The sequence below is a fragment of the Mesoplodon mirus genome (genome assembly GCF_964341445.2).
Source record: "Mesoplodon mirus genome assembly, chromosome: X".
In the NCBI taxonomy this organism is placed as follows: Eukaryota; Metazoa; Chordata; class Mammalia; order Artiodactyla; family Ziphiidae; genus Mesoplodon; species Mesoplodon mirus.
In genome coordinates this window covers 106,324,795-106,344,089 of record NC_138981.1, presented here as the reverse complement: position 1 = coordinate 106,344,089, position 19,295 = coordinate 106,324,795, and the positions used below count along the sequence as shown (strand labels likewise).

General features: G+C 41.2%; 1 protein-coding gene across 3 annotated transcripts in view; it reads right to left on the bottom strand.

The window, feature by feature from the left end:
• XIAP (X-linked inhibitor of apoptosis) overlaps nucleotides 1–12,150 on the bottom strand; it is a 43,659-nt gene extending 31,509 nt beyond the window's left edge. For 2 of the 3 annotated variants that reach the window (XM_082609893.1, XM_082609895.1), the window contains exon 1: nucleotides 12,035–12,150. The gene's annotated coding sequence lies outside the window, so the exon portion shown is untranslated. The remainder of the gene's footprint in view (nucleotides 1–12,034) is intronic. The other variant, XM_082609894.1, reaches the window with a different exon arrangement.
• Between the last annotated feature and the right edge of the window lie 7,145 nt (nucleotides 12,151–19,295).

Here is a 19,295-nt window from a genome sequence, read left to right as displayed (position 1 = left end):
TACACACAGGACAAACCTGTGCACTTTTTTGTGCAAAGATTTTGGATTTTCTTCAGTGAGATTATTCTGGGAACACTGCCTACACTTTAAGAGAAAGCTGTGGTATTTACCACTGACAAGTAAAGTTTATCTATATTATTTTCCTTAGGCTATTTATTTCCCACACATCCACTTAGAACAAGTAAATGTGAGGCTGCGAACTTTCATTCTTTACCTGATTTCTTCGGCATTTATCATTGTACTATGTGCATAAGCACTACAGTATGCATGTACATAGAAATTAAGAATATTATGAAGTTCCTGTGGTTTACAGATAATTCCCCCCCCAAATTATTAAATCATCTTATAGTAGGGCTAGTATGGATGCCTTTGTAACAGTTGTGTGCTATTAAAAGAATGAAGGATCAAATGATTCTCTTTCAAAGGATAGCTTCTCTAAATGGTTAAAAAAATATGAAGAAATAAATTCTGGATTAATTGAAAAAACCCTCTAATGTTAAAGCGATAGAAAAAAAAATCCCACGCAGGGAAATATTTTTGTGAGATTTAATATCAGAACACTACTCAGAAATGTATTTAAGTATTAAGCTTTCTAATAAAAATCTTACTTGAAAATTAATAGTAATTTCTTAAAGTGACTACTATTTGGTAGTCAATTATTACAGTATAAGTAATTTAAAAAACCAATCTATCCCATAATATCATGTTTCAGTTATCACAGCATCTTAGAACAAAATAAGCAAGCAGTTTTATATGTGTACAAGACACTGAAGAAAGTAATTTTGAAGATTAATATAAATTTAATTATTTAAGATGGTATACTAGGGAACTATCTCTGATGACTGAAAGTTAACAATTACAAATACTTATTAAATCTCTTTAAGTCAAAGTAGCACCTGAATAACAAATCACTGTTCTTAACAAATAAGCAGCGAAACCTCTAGTCTTTTTCTATTGAGCTCACAGATCTCTACAACCTGCGTTTCACCCGTATGGGCTCTGGAAGAAATTCAGTCACTATAGACTCATTTAATGAACTAAAAATACTTATCATCCCTGCAACCAAGGGCTTTGCTAATCTCTCATCATGAAAAAGCATTTCTTAAGTAACTATATTGACGTGGCACATTAAAAGGGAATTAAATGATTGCTATGGGTTGAACTGTGCCCCCTTAAAACTATGTTGAAGTCCTAACCACTGGTTAGGAATGTGACCTTATTTGGATATAGGGTCCTTGCAGATATAATCAAGTTCAGACAAGGTCATTAGGATGCCCTCATACAATATGACTGATATTCTTGTAGGAAAAGGAGAAGAAACACAGGGAAGATGGCCATGTGAAGACAGAGGCAGAGACTGCAGTGATGATGTACTGACGAACCAAGGAACACCAAGGATCAATGGCAACACCAGAAGCTAAGAGAAAGCCACGGAACAGGTTCTCCCCAGCACCTTCAGAGACAGCATGGCCCTGCCAACACCTTGATTTTGGATGTCTAGCTACCAGAACTGTGAGAAAATTAATTTCTTATTTTTTTCTTTTTTTGGCTGTGCTGTGCGGCATGTGGGATCTTAGTTCCCTGACCAGGCATCAAACCTGGGCCTCCTGCAGTGGAAGTGCAGTTTTAACCACTGGACCACCAGGGAAGTCCCTGAATTTCTGTTGTTTTAAGTCACTCAGTTTGCAGTACTTTATTATGGCAGCCCTAAGAAACTAATATTGGGTTGGCCAAAAAGTTCATTTGGGTTTTTCCGTAAGAGCATACGGAAAAACCTGAAAGAACTTTTGGCCAACCCAATACAATGATGTTAAAAATATGACAAAAATTAAGCAAACAACATAACCCTATTAGCTCCCACTGCAGTACTACCATGCTAACTGAAACACATTATGTAATTAAATAAGGGCATCTGTTGAAAACTCAGAAAACATGTTTTTAGAATCTCATCTATGACATCTTTCCTGATTCCTCCATTCAAAACCCTAGTAGAATGACTACTCTTTGTGCCCTCACTATATCCTCTAAATAATTTGCTGAGGGGGCTTCCCTGGTGGTCCAGTGGTTAAGACTCCATGCTTCCACTGCAGGGGGCACGGGTTCAATTCCTGGTCGGGGAACTAAGATCCCGCATGCTGCGCAGTGCAGAAAGAGAGAAAGAGACAGAGAGGGTAAAAGAAAGAAAGAGAGAAAGGAAGAGAGAAAGAAAGAGAGAAAGAAAGAAAGAAAGAAGGAAAAAGAAAGAAAGAAAGAGAGAAAAAGGAAGGAAGAAAGAAAGGAAGAAAAATAGCTGAGGAGCCAAGTTGTACTAGAACAAGACTGAATAATTTCTGCATGTGTGTATGTTTGTAGGTATACCTATATGTACGTTGTTTGAAGGAAGGTCCTTTATAGCAAGGGCTCTGTCTTATCACATTTGTATTCCCAATGCCTACAGCAATGCGTGACATACAGTAGTGCTTCATCAACATTGGGCAAAAGAATGAATGTTGGAGCACCTCTATTAAGTCACTGCTGTCACTATCCCACATCCCACCCACCACCTCCACTGGACTCTTGAGATCACTGTGAGGACTAAAAATTGGTAATATGCCATTGTGCCCAGGAAATGTGACCGAACTAGGAAATATATGCATACCAAGCAAACAGTACAACTCAGTGATAAAAACCTATACTAAAATCACATTTCAAAAATATAAGATTTGTAAAACTTTTCATAGTAACATCATAAAAATCTTATATGTGCTAACTCAAAACACCGTCATAATTTAAAATTTATCTTAATATTCTCTCTTTGCTCATTATACGTAGAAATATTGTAAGATTTTTCTCATCAGTTGCTTTTCTCCCCTATAGAGGATCCAGCATAGGGATCTTGTCAAACAAGCAACATTCTCCTTGACCCAGTGCAGTGGAGGTCAATCCCTCTTTTTTTTTTTTGTTTAAGATTTATCTTTTATTTTTTAAATTTATTTTTGGTTGTGTTGGGTCTTAGTTGTGGCACGTGGGATCTTTCATTGCGGTGCATGGGCTCTTTGTTGCGGTGCATGGCTTTCTCTAGTTGTGGCATGCGGGTTTTCTTTTCTCTAGTTGTGGCGCACAGGCTCCAGGGCGCGTGGGCTCTGTAGTTGTAGCGTGGGGGTTCCAGAGCACATGGGCTCTGTAGCTTGCAGCACGCAGGCTCTCTAGTTGAGGTGCATGAGCTCAGTAGTTGTGGCGTGGCGGGCTTAGTTGCCCTGTGGCATGTGGGATCTTAGTTCCCTGACTAGGGATCAAACCCACGTCCCATGCACTGGAGGGCAGATTCTTTACCACTGGACCATCAGGGAAGTCCCTCAATCCCTCTTTTAATGATCTTAAAGTGTTAGTTCCCTGCTTAGAAATAGCATTTTGGTTTACAAAGCTGTAGTATCTAAGAAATGTATCTACATAAATGTGACATAGTATAAAAAAGCTGTATTTTAAAAATGGCATGCCCTTGGGCTTCCCTGGTGGCGCAGTGGTTAAGAGTCCGCCTGCCGATGCAGGGGACACGGGTTCATGCCCCGGCCCGGGAAGATCCCACATGCTGCGGAGTGGCTAGGCCCGTGAGCCATGGCTGCTGAGCCTGCGCGTCCAGAGCCTGTGCTCCGCAAGGGGAGAGGCCACAACAGTGAGAGGCCCACTTACCGCAAAAAAAAAAAAAAAAAAAAAAAAATGACATGCCCTAAACAGAAAGGGTATATACATATACACATATATGTGTATATATATGATTTTTTAAATTCAGCTTTTATACTATGATACATTTACATAAAAATTCAACTTTTAGGACTTCCCTGGTGGTGCAGTGGTTAAGAATCCGCCTGCCACTGCAGGGGACACGGGTTCGATCCCTGGTCCGGGAAGATCCCACATGCCACGGAGCAACTAAGCCCATGTGCCACAACTCCTGAGCCTGAGCTCTAGAGCCCACGAGCCACAACTACTGAAGCACGTGCGCCTAGAGCCTGTGCTCCGCAACAAGAGAAGCCACCGCAATAAGAAGCCCATGCACAGCAACAAAGACCCAATACAGCCTAAATAAATAAATAAATAAAATTAAAAATTCAACTTTTAGTCAAATTGTTCATTTATACTACTAAGTTCTTCAAACTATGAAGCATATTTTCATTTAACCTTAAGTTAAATGGTCAATAAAACATTTTTGAGGTTAATTACATTCAATCAAATCAAAAGTTCTCTCCCTAAAATTAAGCACTAGAGCCATTTAAATAACTGAATGGCATTAATGAGCACTTAGCCCATAAGCTCAGTCAATAACATCAACTTATTAATACTGCTGCCTACAATATATGCTTGATCATGAGGTCTACTTCTGTAAACACCTGAAAGGCCATACTGAGAATCCACAAAGGGAGTATCAATTACATGTTCTATACTTAATTTAGAAAGTCATAGTAATACTTAAATTTGAGCCCAGACCTCCAATATTTGGCAAATTATTTATAATAATTAACTCCACAGGTACAGTTCTCTCAGAATGGACCCACAGTAAGGTATTCCCTCATCTTTTTCTTTGGTTTTTTTTTTCCTCTCATCTTTTTCGACAAATTGTGGGAATCTGTTCCCCAAAAGAATGTTTTATATGAAGAGTACACGGGTTTGGGCTCAAGAATTCACTCAAGATAATAAAAAGGCTCAAGATCACTAGTATCTCCTCCTCCATTTTACTGAAAACTGTTCAGAACTTAAAGACAATTTACAGTGCTCGTTAATCAAGTCTTTGATTCAAAAACAAACCATCTATATAACCCAAACTGTAGATCCATAACACAGATTAATACTATTTATGCCTATTCAGAGTCTAGATTAAAACCTTTGCTAAAATCAGAACAGGCAGAAAAACAAAATCTCATGATGGATATCAACCCAATATTTAATACAAACAACTGTTTTCCTTTTTAAAAGAGAGGGGAAAAAAGAATCCTACTATCCAGGCTGTGAATACTTTATCCTTTAAGAACCTTTTCTGTGTGCATGTAACACATGCACGTTATAAATATTTCTAAAGGGGATTTATAGTATATGCTATTTTTATAATTTGCTTTTTTCTCTTTAATAATATATCATAAGCATCTCTCCACATCAATTTTTATCTAGATTAGAAACATTATTTTAAATGGATGACTAGTACCTGACTGTATGAATGTATTTATCATAACCTCGCCAATTCCATACTGCTGAACATTAATTTTAGATGTATATTTTTAAAAAGAGAAAATACACACATGATCAAATAATTCAAGAGGTACAAAAGCTGCTGCATCCATTCCACCCCTTATACCTTAAACCTCTGGTTCCCTTCCTAGAAGCAGTCACTCTTACCAGTTTCTTCTGCATTCCTCCAAAGATAGGTTTTAAAAAACACAAATGTCGGACTTCCCTGGTGGCACAGTGGTTATGAATCAGCCTGCCAATGTAGGGGACATGGGTTCTAGCCCTGGCCCAGGAAGATCCTGCATGCCATGGAGCAACTAAGCCCGTGTGCCACAACTACTGAGCCTGCGCTGTAGAGCCTGTGAGCCACAACTACTGAAGCCCGCGCGCCTAGAGTCCATGCTCTGCAACAAGAGAAGCCACCCGCTCGCTGCAACTAGAGAAAGCCCGTGCGCAGCAACGAAGACCCAATGCAGTGAAAAATAAAACAAATTAAAAAAAACCCACAAATGTTAACATATTCTATATATATACAGTTATGCACCTTCATTGCTGGACATTTATAAAGCTAACAATTTTTTTTTTTTTTTTTTTTTTTTTTTTGCTATATGCGGGCCTCTCACTGCTGTGGCTTCTCCCGTTGCGGAGCCCAGGCTCCGGACGCGCAGGCTCAGCGGCCATGGCTCACGGGACCAGCCGCTCCGCGGCATGTGGGATCCCCCCGGACCGGGGCACGAACCCACGTCCCCTGCATCGGCAGGCGGACTCTCAACCACTGCGCCACCAGGGAAGCCCTAAAGCTAACAATTTTTTGCTATTATAGAGGATGTTGGAGTGAATATCCTTCTGTTTACTTGCTTTTAACATCAATATTAAGTGGTCTCAAACAGGAGTGTATCCTGTCACCATCTATTTTTAATCTATCTTGTTTTTGACTGAGAATAGTCTTAAGAAAAAGCTTGAAAGCACTTATTAATCTACGATGAACATCTCTATAGAAAATAGATAAATTTACACATGGCAAATACTAATGGCCAACAAACGTATGCAAAAATGTTACATATCATTAGTAATCAAAGAAATAAACACTTTAAAAGATACCATTTTTGTCCTGTTTGGCAGAGATTGCCATCACTACCAACAATAAAAATCCAGCAGTGAAGGTATGGGACAATAGGCACTCTTGCTGGTGGAACTAAAAACTGGTACACCTTTTCTAGAAAGCAATCTGACAATATATTCTAAAAGTCTTAAAATATGTGATTTGTTTCTGAACCAGCCATTCTAGTACTAAGCATTAACGCTAAGAAATATATATAAGGATGTTCAATACAGTGCTATTTATAAAAACAAAAAAACTCAATTCTAAGAAAAGAGAACAACAATTTGGTAATGTGTATACTACAGGTTGTAGAAGAATACTACAGAACACAGATATGTATGTGTTCATGATGTTGTATTTGGTGAAATGAGCTGGTTATAAACCAGTATTGGTCAGTATGATCCCAATTATAAAAAATATTGATATAGACAGACTTAGGCTAAATTACACATCAAAATTCTACTGTGGTTATTATCTCTGTGCACTGGGATTATTGGTTTTCATTTTCTTTGTTGTGGTTTTCTTAATTTTCTAAATTTTATCCAGCAAATATATTAGATTCTAATCAAAAGAAAAAAGCACTTGGACTCTTGATTAGTCAAGGTGTCTTATATAATTCTGCCCAGCAGGCTGGGGCTGTTATTTGGCTATTTGCCATGTGACAATGCTTCCTGCATCTGTGAATAAACTGGCCCAGTAAGCTATCAATAGCGGCCCCTGCTATTGCAAGGTTTTGGTTCTTCCTTCACAGAAGATAATTTTTATAACTTATTACAAGGAGAGGGAAGAATATACTCTTAGGTTCTTATCTTTTTGCCTATCCTGAGAATTTCTGCCAACTCGATACTTTGTAATATTACTGTCAAACATCAGGTTAAAAAAAAAAAAAAGAGGATACAGGTCAACTCCCAGAGATAAAAGCAGTAACCAGGTCATGTCCACAGTGGTTGGCCATGAACACATGTCTTGTGGTTCACTGCCTGGGTGGCAGTAAATCATTAGCAGAGAGGGCTGAGAAACACAGGTAATAATAATACCTGACTGCTACTTATTGTTAACTTGAGTTGAAAATAAAAGTTTTCATTGAAAAATGTTCTGAGCGATGTCTATCGCTGGAGTTCTAAACTTGTTCACTCAATGCCTTAAAAAAATAGGGGCTTCCCTGGTGGTGCAGTGGTTGAGAGTCCGCCTGCCGATGCAGGGGACACGGGTTCGTGCCCCGGTCCGGGAGGATCCCACATGCCGCGGAGCGGCTGGGCCCGTGAGCCATGGCTGCTGAGCCTGCGGGTCCGGAGCCTGTGCTCCGCAACGGGAGAGGCCACAACAGCGAGAGGCCCGCATACTGCAAATAAATAAATAAATAAATAAATAAATAATAAATAAATAAACTAGACTTCCCTGGTGGTGCAGTAGTTAAGAATCCGCTTGCCAATACAGGTGACATGGGTTCAATCCCTGCTCCAGGAAGATCTCACATGCCACGGAGCAACTAAGCCCGTGTGCCACAACTACTGAGACTGTGCTCTAGAGCCCGCGTGCCACAACTACTGAAGCCCATGTGCCTAGAGCCTGTGCTCCGCAACAAGAGAAGCCACCGCAATGAGAAGCTCACACACCACAATGAGGAGTAGCCCCCTCTAGCCACAACTAGAGAAAGCCCGCGTATAGCAATGAAGACCCAACGCAGCCAAAAATAAATAAATAAATTTATAAAATAATAATAATAATAAATTAATTTGGGGGACTGGTAAGAAAGGAGTCTCCCCTGATCCTTGGCCAAAAAAAATTTCCCTAAAATAATTTTTACAAAAGGGCAGCTCAGAATCAAGTACACTGAAAAGTAAAATCATTATATTTTGTAGACATCCACAAGCAAAACTTGTTCAACATAATTTACTTATATTTGTAATGAACAGGATAATAGAAATCACTCTTTCATTTTAAGATAAGAAAACTAAAGCATAAGGAAGTTAAATGAATCGACTAAGGCCATAGCATCTGGAACTTATTCTGTTTGATACTCATCCAGATAACTTATTCTGACAGAGTGACTAGGATGCAGTACTGAAAAAAGTCAGATGGTTCCACAAGTGCTATTCTGAGGTTCTTTTGATGGATGATTTGGTGAATGGGTACTACCTACTGTAGATCTTTCTCAGAATTAAGTATTCTCCTCCATGATCATGTTGGGATCTCAAGCAAGTGCTGAAACAAGTGCTTGATAAAAGCCAACATCTTTTCTTTTTCCCCAGTAAAAATATTTTGTCCTATCTAAAAGACACTCTGTTGTCTATAAGCAAACATTTAGTAGGTTTGTCTTCCATTGGGCTTGAGTTAAAAAATGACAACAAAGTAAAGGAAACTGCCACAAGTGACTATAAGGCAAATTAAAACAGTACAACATAGGTAATGAATGCTCACATGTTCTAAACACTATCTATAAACTAATTTTCATTTCCTTCCACCCCATCATTTTAGCTACATGTATTTTCTCTAATCTACTAAAACATGCTGAATTGAAACTAAGTTTCTAATCCTATTTGTTTTAACAAGGTCAAAATTTAAACATGAGCTTGTGTGATTCCACAGCCCATCCTCTTCTACCATGTTACCTCTGATAATAACTAAAATATGTAATGTGCTTCACAATTTAGAATTTTTTCACATATGGTAGCTAATTTAACCTACACAACACATCACACCCCTATTTGAAATATGAGGAAACTGGTTTTCTGACTGGTTGTTACTCATCAAAAATCATGTGGCCCGTAAATGACAGTAAAAAAAGCAAACCCAGTGATTCTGACCAATATAAGTATAGGAAATTATTACTGGCAGAAAGGGTAGTCCAGTGAGGTAGAAAATGTTAGGCTCTGTGCCCTTTCAAGGCTTAAAAAATTAGGTGGAGCCATACAAAAGTATATCACATAGCAATATATGCTGAGAAGCCTGTGTTTTGAGGTCAACAAAATTATTACAGGAATAAGCATAAAAGTTCAAACCATATATAAGTATTTATAGCTATGCCAGGGAATACACAGCAGCACCACCTTTGCCCAGTTTAGGAAATAAGCCTTAACTTACTCAGTTCAACTTCTGTCTGACCATCTGAGTTCAAGCTACTCCCAGTGTATGCAGGTACACCTCACTTTTCACCACAACCCACATCCTTGAAAATACATTATAGAAGCAGATCATAATAGTGAATCACATGTATCCATAACAAAGACTGGGTACCAATCACACCAAATCAAATCTCAAAAGGTATTAAATAGCAGAGCTACAACTGTACCATAATTAAAAATAATAAAAATCCACACCAAGTCCTATAAAATGGACATAAATATGCTTTTATCACACAAAGGACAACCTATTAAGTATACACAAAGTAGATAAAACATATAACTCTTAAGTTTGGCCTCAAATTCTAGATAGATACATTTATGTATAGATAGATACATAGATACATTTCTTTTATAATATATAATATTCCAAATGCTCTTTTCATGTTTTGAATTAAGTGGAATAAATATACTTAAAAATTTATGAAAAAGAAAAAAGAAACATGGAGGCAACGAGGTTGAGTGATTTGCTCACAATCCCACAGCTAATCGGAAACAAAGCCAACACAAGAACTCAGGCTTTCAATCTAGTGTTCTTTCCACTGTACCACATGACCTCTAAGACATGAAAATAATATTTGTTCAATTCAATGTCAACTTATTTTACCACTACTGTTTTTATCTCCTCAAATCTACTCACACAATGACCTTAAACAGTGCTACAGATTACATTCTGTAATATGTAATACTATTACCAGATTAGACCACAGACAAACCTTGAGAACTGACAGCTCATGATAACCTCCCATCCTCAAAAAAACAAGGGCATCTATTTTGCCATATTCATCTTTTGAATTCTAACACATAGTATAATACCTGGCAGATATAGTAGGTGCTCAGTAAGTTGTTTCTTATTTTTTAAATAAATCATAGCACTTTTTTTTCTGTAAGCACCAGCTACCAGACTTAAATATGAGACCAAACAAAAACAGTGAAATATCATTAGTTCATATTTGGAGTCTCTAAGCCTTTATAATATAAACAAACGATTTACTAAACAAGTTAATGTTTACAACCAAATATAAGGGGAACATTTACGTTACTAAAATATTTCAAGCACTATACAAGTTAACTATACAAGTTAATTACAATAATTCTTATCTATTGAAATGGGCCTAACTAACCTTTAGTCAGCATTACTTTGTCCCCCTCGTTGGAGTCATCGAATGCACCAGAAAGCAATAAAATTACAGGTGTAGTACAATGGGCGCCGGACTAGGACCTAGCCTCTAGTCCAAAGCTCTGTTAATAATCAGATATATAACCTTGGGCAATTCACTTTTTGTGTCTTAACCTGTTCATAAAAACAAAAGAGCTGAACTACTAATCACCAGGGACCTTTACGATCTTAAATTTTTTTTAATGATTCTTATCCACAAAGATTCTACATTCAGAATTTTTTCACTGTGCCAAATTTGATATCCTGAATGTTATAATCTGCTACATAATTCAATAATTAAAAGCTTAGCACGTTTTCTAAAAATATATAAAGACTAATATAATATTGTTACCTTCTCCCATTAGGGGCAATAGGAGCAAACCAAAGAGGAAATATGAGCATCCAATAATCAGGCCTGCTTTGCCAGTTGGGCTGACATGAACCACTCTGGATTTTACAATACAAATCACTGATACATAAATACATATATGTATATAAATATATATACACATACCACTGATACTTGCTTATACTGATATACGTATGTGTGCAAACTTTAACACTTGTTTTTAGTTATAAAATCAATACTTGTTTATGGTAAGAAATTCAAACAGTACATTAGGTCACATCTGAGGTGCAAAGTAAAAAGCTTCCCACGCCCCTCCACCCTCCATAAGTAACCACTGTTAACATTTTTTTTGTGCATCCTTGAAGAAGTTATCTGAGCATATACAAGTAGATGTGTGTGCATGTATAAATCTTTTTAACCTAAACCACTGCCACTTTCTTCTGGCTCCATAAGCATGTTAAATATATTGAAAGAAGGTAGAACAGTTGTATGGCACAAAGCTGTACATGCTTCACAAATGTGCACTGAATACATTTAATTTTCTTGCTTGGAGGCTATGTGAAGCAGTTGTGCAGAAAGAGCAGTGAGCAAGGAGCCAGACAACCTGGGTTCTAATCTAAGTAATGGAGTAGCCTTAGGCAAGCCATGAAATATTCCTGTGCCTTAGTTTCTGCTTTTGTAAAATATCATGCTTGGACTAAGATCCCTTCCAACTCTAAAATGTTGTAATTCTAAGATGGCCGTCTGTAACAGTGTCCTCTTGAACTGGATATAACAAATGTTAAGTAAAAAAAGAGAAGAAAGAAACACTAATAGCAACCTCCAATCTTACAAGGGTAAATTTCTATGTGTCATTAACTATCAAGGTAGTACCTTTGTGACATAAGTAGTGACGTAGTTATATCTGAAAGCAAAGTAGTAGATTATTAAAATCCGATACGTTTTTATGAAGTTTTGATTGACGTTTTTCTTTTTTTGGTGGTGGAGAGGGCTGTTGCTTACTGTCAGCAATAACCACTCCCCCTCCTCCCGATTAGAAAACAAGAGTACTATGGAGTTAAAATAATGAAACTGAAAGTTAGACTGAATTTTGATTTACTCACAGAATATGCTGGGGAGGTGACAAGGGCAGCAAAGGTTGGAAAGAATTACTAGCTAATTTCCTCTTCCGGAAGGTCTTTGGCTCCTGTTCTTTCGGTTCACACGCCCTCACCAGACACACTCCACCCAGCTCCGTACCTGCCACAGGCGTCAGAAGGGCGGGGAGAGTCCCCTTTGATCACTGAAAAAAGAAAAAAGTTCTTTGATTCGATTTACCTTAGGGGTCACGGGGTTTACGGAGGCACCCGGGCGGCCTGAAGCCACCCACGCCTTTCTTCCGCAGTCCCGGGAACCTGGGCCCCAGAACCCGGGCCGGCCACCTGCGCAGGGCAGGGGCTGCCTTCCCGCCCTCCCCCGCAGCGCGGGGCCCGAGGGGAGGGAGGGGAGAGGAGAGAAGGAAAGTGGAGGGAGGAGGAAGCCCGTACGAGCAGTACCCACCGCGCCAGGAGAGCCGGCCTGGATCGCCCGCGGCGCCCGAAGCAGTGCTGAGGGGAGGGTCCTGGAGGAGGGGCGGCCCGAGCCCCAATATGGAAATGCCAACTCCTCTCGGCGGCCAGGCCCCAGCCTGGAAGGAAACGGAAGTCCCTTCGTCTCCCTCACTCGCACCCACCAGCCCGCCCACTCCCCGGAGGAACCCCGAGTCGGGGAATCCAAAGTGCGTCCACGCCAAGGCCTCGAAGAGACAAGGCACTGGGGGCGGCCCGTCCGCCTCCGGCCTCCGCCGCTCCGCTGGGCCCCTCACGGTCTCCCGGCCTCTGCCCGGCCGCTAGGCCAGCCTCCCGCCCAGTAAAGCCCCTCCTCCTTCCCCCTCCGCCATTTTCAAACTTACCCCTCCAGCCCTCGCTTAGCGCTGAGCCCGCCCGGGACTCCGCCGAAGTCCGGCCACTTCCCCGGGCCGGAAAAGGGTAACCGGACAAACGAAGCCTTGTTTGCCCCTACAACCCCCCCCCCCCAAGCTGGAAACCAGAACCTGACGGAGCGGTTGCGCATGCGCAGTGGGCACCTCGCAGTCCCCGCCCCCAGCTCAAACGTTTCCTCTTTTACTGTGAGGTGATTTTTCCGACGGTTTTTACCTGCTGAGCTCCGGGGTGGAGGAGTCGGGGAATAGAGGTAAAAGGATGAAAAGACAGGGGCTTCCCTGGTGGCGCAGTGGTTGAGAGTCCGCCTGCCGATGCAGGGGACACGAGCTCGTGCCCCAGTCCGGGAAGATCCCACATGCACGCGGAGCGGCTGGGCCCGTGAGCCATGGCTGCTGAGCCTGCGCGTCCGGAGCCTGTGCTCCGCAACGGGAGAGGCCACAACAGTGAGAGGCCCGCGTACCGCAAAAAAAAAAAAAAAAAAGGATGAAAAGACAGAGAAGAGAGCGAACATGTTGAGTTCTTGCTAGAGACCAGGCACTGTGGTTGGCGTGTTCTTTGTTGTAATTTTGACAACTCTCATATGAAACCCATTTTAACAGAGGAAATTTGAGGCCCAGAGAGGCTAACTGCCCCAATAGCACGCAGCTAATAAACGAGAGAACTGAGATTAGAATGACCTGTATCCAAGGAGGGAAGGTGAAAGGAAAAAGGAAGACAGTCAGTGGGAGCGGGAAAGGGATTGGGAGATAAAGGGAAAATGAATAGGGAAGAAAGAAAGCAGAAGGAAGGAAAACAAAGGAAATCTGTGTATATAAAATGTTGATCGTATCCTGGATTTATTTCAAATATGCTGTAGGAACCGACAGATGAATCAGACTGACAGATGAATTGTGTTTCAGAAACTTGGGCTCCCTTACAGGCTAGTGTAGTGAGTTGAGAGATTCTGAATGAAAATGTTTCATGTCTAGGGGAAGATCATCAAGTATCACCTGGATCCTCAAATGATGCTGACCTTCATGAAATTATTATCCTGATAAGTCAGATCATTGTCATTTCTCTGCTCAAATCCCCTCAAAGTAAAAGCCACAGACTTATAATGGCTTACAAAGGCTGTGGTAGCCAGCCACCAAGATGATTTCCAACGATCCTTATCTCTTGCTCTTCACACCCTTGGGTACTTCTCTTATACAATGAACCAGGGCTGATCTGTTTAACCAAGAAAATATGGTGGGAGTGACAGTGTGTCATAAAGGCTAGGTCATAAAAGGTGTTGTGATTTCTGCCTTGCTGTCTCTTGGATTGGTTGCTCTGGAGGAAGCCAGCTGTCATGTCATAAGGATACTCAAACAGCATTTGGAGAGCACGTGGCAAAAGACTGAGCCCTCCCCTTCTTCTCATCTCCTCCTCCCCCACCCAAAACAAACACCAACTTGCCAACAATGTGAGTGAGCCACCTTGTAAGAGGATTCTTCAGGATAAGACTTCAGAGCCACAACCTCCCAGCCAAGCCGCTTGAATTCCTGTGTATTGTTTTATTATTTATTTAATAAATTTATTTATTTATTTTTGGCTGTGTTGGGTCTTCGTTGCTGTGTGCAGGCTTTCTCTAGTTGCAGCAAGTGGGGGCTACTCTTTGTTGCGGTGTGCAGGCTTCTTGTTGCGGAGTATGGGCTCTAGGCACATGGGCTTTAGTAGTTGTGGCGTGTGGGCTTCAGTAGTTGTGGCGTGTGGGCTCTAGAATGCAGGCTTAGTAGTTGTGGCACATGGGCTTAGTTGCTCCTTGGCATGTGGGATCTTCCCAGATCAGGGCTCGAACCCATGTCCCCTGCATTGGCAGGTGGATTCTTAACCACTACGCCACGAGGGAAGCCCCTGGGTATTGTTCTAAAAAGCTAAATTTTAGGGCAATTTGTTATCAGACAGTGGATAACAAATACAAAGGCCCTACGCAATCAGGATCCTTCTTACCTTTATATCCTCATATCCTACTACTCTATTCCCTTGTCCTTTTAGCTCTCCTGCCTCAGGGTCTTTGTACTTGCTCTTTATTCTGCCTGAAACACTCCCCCCCAGATATCTCCATGGCTGTCCTTCACCCCCTTCAAGTCTTTGTTTAGTTGTCACTTTCTCAGTAAGACCTACCATAACCACCACATTTAAAATTACAATTTCTCAGGACCTCCCTGGTGGTCCAGTGTTTAAGAATCTGCCTTCCATTGCAGGGGACGTGGGTTTGATCCTCGGTCAGGGAACCAAGGATCCCACATGTTGCAGGGCAACTAAGCCCACGTGCCACAACTACTGAGCATGCAAACCACAACTAGAGAGACTGCCACAACTACAGAGCCCACGCACTCTGGAGCCCACACACCACAATGAAGATCCTGCATGCCGTAACGAAGGCCCAACGCAGCCAAGAATAAAATAAATAAATAAATGTTTAAAAAAAATTTTTAAGGGACTTCCCTGGTGGTGCAGTGGTTAAGAATCTGCCTGCCAATGCAGAAGACATGGGTTCATGCCCTGGTCCAGGAAGATTCCCACATGCTGTGGAGCAATTAAGCCTGTGTGCCACAACTACTGAGCCTGTGCTCTAGAGCCCACATGCCACAACTGAAGCCCACATGCCTAGAGCCTGTGCTCCACAACAAAGAGAAGCCACCACAATGAGAAGCCCATGCACCGTAACGAAGAGTAGCCTCCACTCGCCGCAACTAGAGAAAGCCCACGCACAGCAATGAAGACCCAACTCAGCCATAAATAAATAAATAAATTTATTTATTAAAAAATTTTTTTAATTTACAATTTCTTGACATACAGATGGCTAACAGACACCTGAAAAGATGCTCAGTATTGCTAATTATTAGAGAAATGCAAATCAAAACCACAATGAGTTATCACCTCACACTGGTCAGAATGATTATGATCAAAAAGTCTACAAATAACACATTTTGGAGAGGATGTAGAGAAAAGGGAACCCTCGTACACTGTTGTTGAGAACGTATATTGGTGCAGCCGCTATGGAAAATAGTATGGAGTCTCCTTAAAAAACTAAAAATAAGGAACTCCCTGGCGGTCCAGTGGTTAGGACACAGTGCTTTCACTGTGGTGACCTGTGTTCACTTCCTGGTAAGGGAACTAATATCCTGCAAGCTGCAGGGTGTGACCAACCCCCCCCAAAAAAAACAAAAAAAAACCCCAGAAAAACAAAATAAAAACCTAAAAAACACAACTACCATATAATCCAGCAATCCCACTCCTGGAGATATATCCAGAAGAAACAATAACACTAATCTGAAAAGATACATGCACCCCTGTGTTTATAGCAGTATTATTCATTGGGTTGGCCAAAAGGTTTGTTCTTTTTTTCCCATAAGATGGCTCTAGTAGCACTTAGTTGTCTTTAACTTCATTGGAAACAATTTTGTTAGATTGTGACAGCTGTCATATCAGCGTGCATTTAAAAAAAGACATCAAAATTGGTGAATTTTTGTGTAGGCATTTTAATATTGTAGATGGAAGAAAAAAGAAACATTTTCGGCATATTATGCTCTATTGTTTCAAGAAAGGTAAAAACACAAGTGAAATGCAAAAAAAAAGATTTGTGCAGTGTATGGAGAAGGTGCTGTGATTGATCGAACATGTCAAAAGTGGTTTGCAAAGTATCGTACTGGAGATTTCTTGCTGGACAATGCTCCACGGTCAGGTAGACCAGATGAAGTCGGTAGTGGTCAAATCGAGACATTAACTGAGAACAATCAACGTTACACCACGTGGGAGATAGCCGACATGCTAAAAATATCCAAATCAAGCGTTGAAAATCACTTGGACCAGCTTGGTTATGTTCATCGCTTTGATGTTCGGGTTCCACATAAGTTAACTGAGAAAAACCTTCTTGACTGTACTTCCACATGCGATTCTCTACTTAAACCTAATGAAAATGTTCCATTTTTAAAACAAATTGTGACGGGTGATGAAAAGTGGGTACTGTACAATAATGTGGAACAGAAGAGATCATGGGGCAAGAGAAATGAACCACCACCAACCACACCAAAGGCCAGCCTTCATCCAGAGAAGGTGATGTTGTGTATATGGAGGGATTGGAAGGGAGTCCTCTATATGAGCTCCTTCTGGAAAACCAAACGATTAATTCCAACAAGTACTGCTCCCAATTAGACCAACTGAAAGTGGCACTCGATGAAAAGCGTCCAGAATTAGTCAACAGAAAACACATAATCTGCCATCAGGATAATGCAAGACCACATGTTTCTTTGATGACCAGGCAAAAACAGTTACAGCTTGTCTGGGAAGTTCTGATTCATCCATCGTATTCATCAGACATTGCACCTTTGGATTTCCATTTATTTAGGTCTTTACAAAATTCTCTTAATAGAAAAAATTTCAATTCCCTGGAAGACTGTAAAAGGCACCTGGAACAGTTCTTTGCTCAAAAAAATAAAAAGTTTTGGGAAGATGGAATTATGAAGTTCCCCAAAAAATGGCAGAAGGTAGTGGAACAAAAGGGTGAATAACGTTGTTCAATAAAGTTCTTGGTGAAAATGAAAAATATGTTTTTACTTAAAAACCAAAGGTGGGACTTCCCTGGGGGCGCAGTGGTTAAGAATCGGCCTGCCAATGCAGGGGACATGGGTTTGAGCCCTGGTCTGGGAAGATCCCACACTCTGCAAAGCAACTAAACCCGTTTGCCACAACTACTGAAGCCCACGTGCCACAACTACTGAAGCCCGCACACCTAAAGCCCATGCTTCACAACAAGAGAAGCCACTGCAACGAGAAGCCTGCGCACTGCAACAAACAGTAGTCCCAACTCGCTGCAACTAGAGAAAGCCCGCATGCAGCAACAAAGACCCAATGCAGCCAAAAATAAATAAATAAAATAGAGGCTCTTTGCTGGGACTAATGGCGGACTCCTGGAGGGCTCATGCCAAGGAGTACTTCCCAGAACTTCTGCTGCCAGTGTCCTTGTCCCCACGGTGAGCCACAGCCACCCCCTGCCTCTGCAGGAGACCCTCCAACACTAGCAGATCTTTAGTGTTTCCACAGTGGAAAGGCTATGAACCTCTGCTGGACTGGGAAATTACATTACTTAGAGAATGCAGAGCGCAAGAATGCTGGAGACCTAGATAATGTGATCTTCTCTAAGGTGAAATAGAGGAGGAGCTTCAAAATGGTGGAGGAATGAGACGTGGAGATCACCTTCCTCCCCACAAATACATCAGAAATACATCTACAAATGGAACAACTCCTACAGAACAGCTACTGAACGCTGGCAGAAGACCTCAGACCTCCCAAAAGCCCTGTGGCTGACATGGTCTTGGTGCTCCAGCCGGGTATCAGGCCTGCGCCTGTGAGGTGGGAGAGCCAAGTTCAGGACATTGGTCCACCGGAGACCTCCTGGCTCCATGCAATATCAAATGGCGAAAGCCCTCCCACAGATCTCCATCTCAATGCCAAGACCCAGCTTCACTCAACTACCAGCAAGCTACAGTGCTGGACACCCTATGCCAAACAACTAGCAAGACAGGAACACAACCCCACCCATTAGCAGAGAGGCTACCTAAAATTATAATAAGGTCACAGACACCCCAAAACACAGCACTGGACATGGTCCTGCCCCCAGAAAGACAAGATCCAGCCTCATCCACCAGAACACAGGCACTAGTCCCCTCCACCAGGAAACCTACACAACCCACTGAACCAATCTTAGCCACTGGGGGCAGACACCAAAAACAACGGGAACTACGAACCTGCAGCCTTCTAAAAGGAGACCCAAAACACAGTAAGTTAAGCAAAATGAGAAGACAGAGAAACACACAGCAGATGAAGGAGCAAGGTAAAAACCCACCAGACCAAACAAATGAAGAGGAAATAGGCAGTCTACCTGAAAAAGAATTCAGAGTAATGACAGTAAAGATGATCCAAAATCTTGGAAATAGAATGGAGAAAATACAAGAAACACTTAACAAGGACCTAGAAGAACTAAAGAGCAAACAAACAATGATGAACAACACAATAAATGAAATTAAAAATTCTCTGGAAGGAATCAATGGCAGGATAACTGAGGCAGAAGAACAGATAAGTGACCTGGAAGATAAAATAGTGGAAATAATTACTGCAGAGCAGAATAAAGAAAAAAGAATGAAAAGAATTGAGGACAGTCTCAGAGACCTCTGGGACAACATTAAACGCACCAACATTCGAATTATAGGGGTCCCAGAAGAAGGGAAAAAGAAAGGGACTGAGAAAATATTTGAAGAGATTATGGTTGAAAACTTCTCTAATATGGGAAAGGAAATAGTCAATCAAATCCAGGAAGCGCAGAGAGTCCCATACAGGATAAATCCAAGGAGAAACATGCCAAGACACATACTAATCAAACTAT